The 6085-nt window shown below is 49.5% G+C and overlaps 1 long non-coding RNA gene across 1 annotated transcript; it reads left to right on the top strand.

Moving 5' to 3' along the window:
* The first annotated feature begins 2886 nt into the window (after positions 1-2886).
* Positions 2887-5673, top strand: LOC134417200 (uncharacterized). Its single transcript, XR_010027531.1, has 2 exons — positions 2887-3266; positions 5248-5673. It is a non-coding gene; the product is annotated as an uncharacterized LOC134417200 (long non-coding RNA).
* The last annotated feature ends 412 nt before the right edge of the window (positions 5674-6085 follow it).

Genomic DNA, 6085 nt, shown 5'->3' with positions numbered 1-6085 from the left:
CTTACAGAGATGGGCCCATGGTGTCGGTTTGCCATGTACCTGAGCCCCTGGCACGGGGCTGTGTCTCATTTTGTAAAGGCTGAGTGTTGCACAGAACGATTCTGAATTATAATTTGGGATGTTGTGTGCTATGGTGAATGGTTCACACTGGAAAGCTTTGTGCATAGGTGGCTCTGATCTGCTGGGTTTTGTGCTGCTTGTCCCACTGCAAGCTCTGAGCAAAGCAAGGACGTGGCAGCTCTCTCGCTGAGTTGGCATCCTTGCTCTCAGCAGTCGAGGATGCAGCAGGCATGTTTCTTGCCTGCTGAACCAATTCTTGGGGTGTTAAGGCTGACATCCAGTGCTAAAGAAAATTCCTCTCTTTTCATGTGACAGCAGCACTGACAGGAGAGGGAAGGACTGGGGCAGAGTACTAAATCCTCAGAATTTCAGGTGTGACACAAAAGAAAGCTCAGAGTGCAAAAAGGAAAATGTGTGCCCAAATTGACTTTGGAGGCAGTTTTGTTGTCTGTCCTTGTGCAATTGTGTCTTCTGAAAATGTGACCATTTTATTCATTGTGCTGTACAAAACACTTCTCATAATTACAAGGAAAGGGATGATATTAAAACTCAAAGGAATTTGGATGTGCAGAAACAACCTATTCTTTCTTTTCCAGTGCAAGGTGATTGATGTTAGGAAATACGGAAAAGCAAGGAAATGGTTATAGTTGAGTTGGTCTCTATATTTTTTACCCCCCCTTTTTTTTTAAACAGAGGAGTAACTGGGAAGGTTACAAGAACTAAAGCTGGATGTAATAAATCCCTAAATCTTAATAACAAAAGAGGCTTAATGGAGAAGTTAACAGTCCTGTGAGGGGATTATTTTTTAATTCTGAGGAAGTACACACTGCAGACCCATGAAATGCCACCTGAAGGAGCCTAAGTCAAATTGGACTTTTTTGTAATTTCCTCATGTTGTTTTTCTTACTTTTAACCTCAAGGGCTGGCACATGCTTCTCCACAGTCTCGCCTTCCCAGCAGGGCACTGGGAGGGTCCTTCTGTCTCTGCTGGAGGTGCCGCTTCACGGCCCAGGGGAGGAGTCACTCATGGGGCAGGGGAGGCCAGAGCTGCCCCTGAGAGCTGGCAGGGGGACCGGCCTGATTTAAACAGCTGAACTCAGCGAAGTCACACAGGGACTCTGCTGCTCCCCCAGCTCCCACCAGGATTGTGGACACGGGTGAAAATTAAGGGAAAGTGACCCACATCGAGCTATTTTGTTGTGAAATTGTGTTTGTTAGGAAAAGAAGGTAAGGGTGAGAAATCTTGGGCTGAATGGGTTTTTTTCATGAAATACCAAAAGCAATATTGGGAAACTTACTGATTCTATTGGTAATGGCTATAGCACTTACCCTATTAGTAATGGCTATATACTCCTGCACTTATCCTATTAGTTTTCCTATCAAATACTGGGAATTCAGATACTGTTTAAATGGAATTGTCTCCTGTCCATGGTATTTTCTTGGTTGCTTTTTAAAAAATGCAAAAAGCAAAAACTTGGTCAGTAATAGTTAAAACTCTTGTTCATGACCAATGAAAATGGCTGTGTGACAGGCAAGGAACACAGCCAGGAGCAGGTGATGCATTAATTCTTGAGTGCAGATCAACCTGTCATCCATAGTGGGGAAACGTCTCTACCCCTTCAGAGCACAGGGACTGAATTTGGTTTGATTTAAACCAAGGCAGTCCAGGCTTTCCCTGCCCACTCAGGTGGGGCAGCCACCAGCCTGTGACACCGGAGCTGGGGAGGAACTTCAACCCTTCTGAGGACTGACCCCTTTATTATTCCAGCAGAGAGAGCCCTTTTGGGGGGATGTACTGATGTAAATTGTTAGAGCAATGTGCTGCTCTCCAGAGGAGTTTGACTTGTTTTGACTCACCCTTTTTGGGGGTGGGGGAGGAGGTGGGGACTCAGGGGCTCCAATGTCATTTGGGGCGCCCAATGTCCCTGGGAGAGCCAGGATGCTGTGGAGGAGCAGGTGAGTAGGGAATGAGGGGGATCATGCTGGGTGCCCTCCCTCAGAGGGACCCAAAACTGCCAGAAAATTCATAGAGAGGGAGTGTGTGTAGAATAATAAAATCTGTCAAGTTTTAAATTTTTCATATATTGACAAGAAATGCTTATTTATATATAAATTCATTTAAAAATAAACCCTACCTACTCTATTATATACAGGAATGTTAGAAACTCTAAGTAGAGATGTGTAGAGTTTGAAAGTAATGACATAATGTTTTTATATATGAATGAAACAATCGAGTGCCTGAAAACAGAAGATGCTCGGGATGAAGGAAATAAAAAGGGCTCGATCCCAACTTTTCTCTCCGCTCTCTCGCCACCCTTCGCTGAGCTGTGCGGTGGTGCTGCCGCCTGGCGGCACAGAGCGGCACTGCCTCCCCGGCACAGCGCCCTGACCGTCCACGCTGTCCCCTGCTGTCCCCGGCTGGGTGACACGGAACACCGGCGTGGCTGCCGAGCATGGGAGGCGCAAGAGCCGGGACAGAGCGAGGCAATGTCTGGAAATAGTAGAGGGGTGAAGGAGAGTTAGGAGTGCAGTCAGGGCCACGAGCGGGACCAGGCGATAGAAGGAGTGCAGGGCGGTGGCTGAGAAGAATGACAGCCGTGGCGCCGGTTGTGCCGGGCGGCAGAGGCGCGGCCGCACCGCGACACGGGCTGGGGACACCGGGCGGGCACGGAACGGACAGAGCTGCCCGTGTGCCACTCTCAACATGGCGGCGCGGAAAGGACGCCGCTGTTCGCCACTCCCAAGATGGCGGAAGTGGCAAAAATCACGTGACAGGACACGATAGATGGCCGGTCGGAGTTGAGCCACACTCAAAATGGCGGATGTGGCGGGACCAGGACAGAGGTGTCCCTGTCTCTGCCTGCTGCCGTTCGCGCAGCTCTCGCCAGCCGCTGGCGCCGTTGATGCCACCACCCGTGTCCCTACACCGGGAAACAGCGCGAAAAATCGCTCTGAGGGCGTTGTGTCGGCGTAGGAGTCGGGTGGGGATTTCAGGCAGCCGACAAAACAGACGCCCTTGTGAGGAGAAACGGGCCTTTAATCGTACCACAGCCAACATGGCGGTTTAGCCGGAGATGGCTTCCGCCAGCACCCAAGATGGCGGCGATGGGCGGGAGTCACGCGGTGCCACACCAAAGATGGCGGTTCGTCACGCTGCTGAGTGCACTTCCAAATATGGCGGCATCGTGCGCATGCGCCTTGACAAGGTAAAAAATGACGGCCCGGAAAAAACTCCTCCATCTATTCGGGTGCCTGAACGCGATCCCGACGCCGGCGCAACGCTTTGCGCCGCTTTCCGCGGCGTTTCCCGGTTCGGGGACACGGGCTGTGCCGCCAGTGGCGTGCGGGGACACGGGCTGTGGGGACGCGGGCTGTGGGGACACGGGCTCTGTGGGGACGCAGGCTGCGGGGATACGGGCTGTGGGGACGGGGGCTGTGGGCCAGCGGCGTGTGGGGACGCAGCAGCCTCGTGTGTATGTGTGGAACCAGCGCAGCACTGGCAGCCAAATCTAATCTCTGTCAGGTTTGTATCAAATGAGGTGTTTATATCTCGGCTCAGTTCTCTGGGTGTGAAAGTCCTGGAAGGAGAAAAGCTGAGCAGTTTTTGAGCATTCCAGGTGTGCTCTCTGCTGGTCTGTGATGCCCAGAGCACGGGCAGGGTGAGGGAGATGTGAATCTCCTCTTTGCTGGGAATTCTGTGGCACCACATGAAGGAACCGGCCCGGCGGGCACTCTGTGTGAGGCAGGAGATGAACAAAAGGAAGGGAGAGAAAGGGATGGAGCTGAGGGATTGCTCAGACACACTTACATGTTCTTCCTCCTTCTGAGGAAGGCTTTCAGCCCTTGATTCAGTGAAATCTCTTAGGGCTGGGAGCAAGCCAGCAAACCAGAGCTGTGGGGTTTGGTCAGGGGCATTCCTGGGCTCTGTGGGGCAGCTCTGGAAGGGTGGAAGGAAGGAAATGGTGCTTTAGGGTCTGGGGCTGACACAGCAGCTCCCAAAGGCTCCGATGGCAGCTCAGGGAGAGACGAGGTATGAACCCTCCCTGTCCTGCCCAGTGGAAACAACTGCCCCAGATCCCAGGGCAGGGAATTGAAAATCCAGGCAGGCAGAACCCACTGGAAGTCTGAGGGATTTTCATCAGGCAGTGCTGAGCTGCGGACACAGAATTCTGCAGGTTCCCAGGAAAAGTGAGTTTGGATGGTTCTGTTCTAAGATATATATGGGGCACAGGGGAAGAGAAATGCATTTATGTGGTAGCCTGGGACACCAGAATATTAGGTTCTCAAAGCTGAATTGGCTTTTTGTTTGAAGAGAGACAAAATTAATATGGTAGATTGTTGAAAATGGTGAAAAAGTGGAACGAGAGGTTCTTTTTGACCCAAACTGAAAAGGCTTTTTTGTTTGTCTTGAATTGTGTTGCCTGGCTTAGGGAAATACAGCAGAGCTCACTTTTTTCTCCAGCCGAGTGAAGTGTTATCATTTTAATTCAGGAAGGGTTTGCTGTATGTGTAATATTTCAGCTGTAATTCCTCAGTGGGGGAGAGCTTGGAGCAGTCAGACTGAACCCAGCAGGGCAGGGAGGGAGCGCTGCCCTTGTCCAGCAGTGCCCTGCAGGCCGGGAGGGGGAGGAAATCCCAGCTGGGTTGGAATTCCTTCTTCTGTGGCATCCAGAAGGTACCTGAGTTTGGAGAGAGGAGTTTGAGTGTGTGCTTCGTGTGCACCTGGACTCTGTGCTGAGGGTTGTGCTCCTGCTGGGCTTCCAGGGCTCTTCTCTGCAGCCAAGAGCTGAGGTGTCAGTAACTGTGGTACTGAGGGCGGCTCTTTGTGCTAATTTGGGGTCTCTGGCTACTCTGAAAAGAGCAGGAGCACAGCAGTGACAATGTTTGTCCCAGGGCTGTCATCCTGGCAAATTTCACTTGGAATTTTTCTTTTCTTACATGTTACCCGTCAGGAAAATGTGCTGTGGATGATGTGAAAGGCAGGGAAACAGGGACAACATCTATCCCAAGAGAAGAGATGTGAAAAATGCATATTTTATGATTGGCTTTTTGCAAATATTAAAATGAATGTTATATGTGTTATGTTAGAAAGTAGTGCTGTATTAATTCTCTTCTGTTAAATATAGTTTTAGGTTATAACAAGATGTTAAAATAGAAATGATGCTATGTGGGATACTTTTTTTAAAGAAGGGACCTACATCGAGATAGCAGCCACAGGACACCTGAATCTTTCAGAGAAAAAGTATTGCCCTTTTATCAGAAGAAACAAACTTCTTCCTGCCTTGCTCAGTCCTGAAGGTGCCATTAGGATTATGAGGAAGAAGTTGACGATGACCAGACAGAATCCTGTGTTTGAATGGAATTTATGCATCATGTATGAGGTGTATGAATATGCAACAGGCTGTTGTTTTTAAGGGTTAATCCTCTGTTAACGTGGGTCCTTTTTCGGGCTTATTTTGCACAGAAATAGGTACCCGGACCCTCCGTAACTCTTTGTTCTTATTGTCTCATATTGTCCTAAATCCTAATTGTCCAAATTTGTATTACTCTCATTATATTACTATTTTTATAACCATTTTATTACTATTAAATTTTTTAAATTCTAGAAACCAACTATTAGTGTTTTTCACAAGAGAGATCCTCTCCTCTCCTCTCCTCTCCTCTCCTCTCCTCTCCTCTCCTCTCCTCTCCTCTCCTCTCCTCTCCTCTCCTCTCCTCTCCTCTCCTCTCCTCTCCTCTCCTCTCCTCTCCTCTCCTCTCCTCTCCTCTCCTCTCCTCTCCTCTCCTCTCCTCTCCTCTCCTCTCCTCTCCTCTCCTCTCCTCTCCTCTCCTCTCCTCTCCTCTCCTCTCCCACTGGCTGCTCTCTGGGGAGATGCTACCTTGGGAAAAAGCACCTGATCATTTCTGTTCTGAGATTCCATCCTGCTGCTTATGGTTTCCCTGTGCTGAGAGAGGTGGAAATGTTTCCCTACGAGTGTTGTCTGCCAGTCACTAAAAACAAGACTCTTATCTTCTTGTGTAAACT

Source organism: Melospiza melodia, chromosome 4, assembly GCF_035770615.1.
Source record: "Melospiza melodia melodia isolate bMelMel2 chromosome 4, bMelMel2.pri, whole genome shotgun sequence".
In the NCBI taxonomy this organism is placed as follows: Eukaryota; Metazoa; Chordata; class Aves; order Passeriformes; family Passerellidae; genus Melospiza; species Melospiza melodia.
This window is presented reverse-complemented; position numbering and strand designations above follow the sequence as displayed.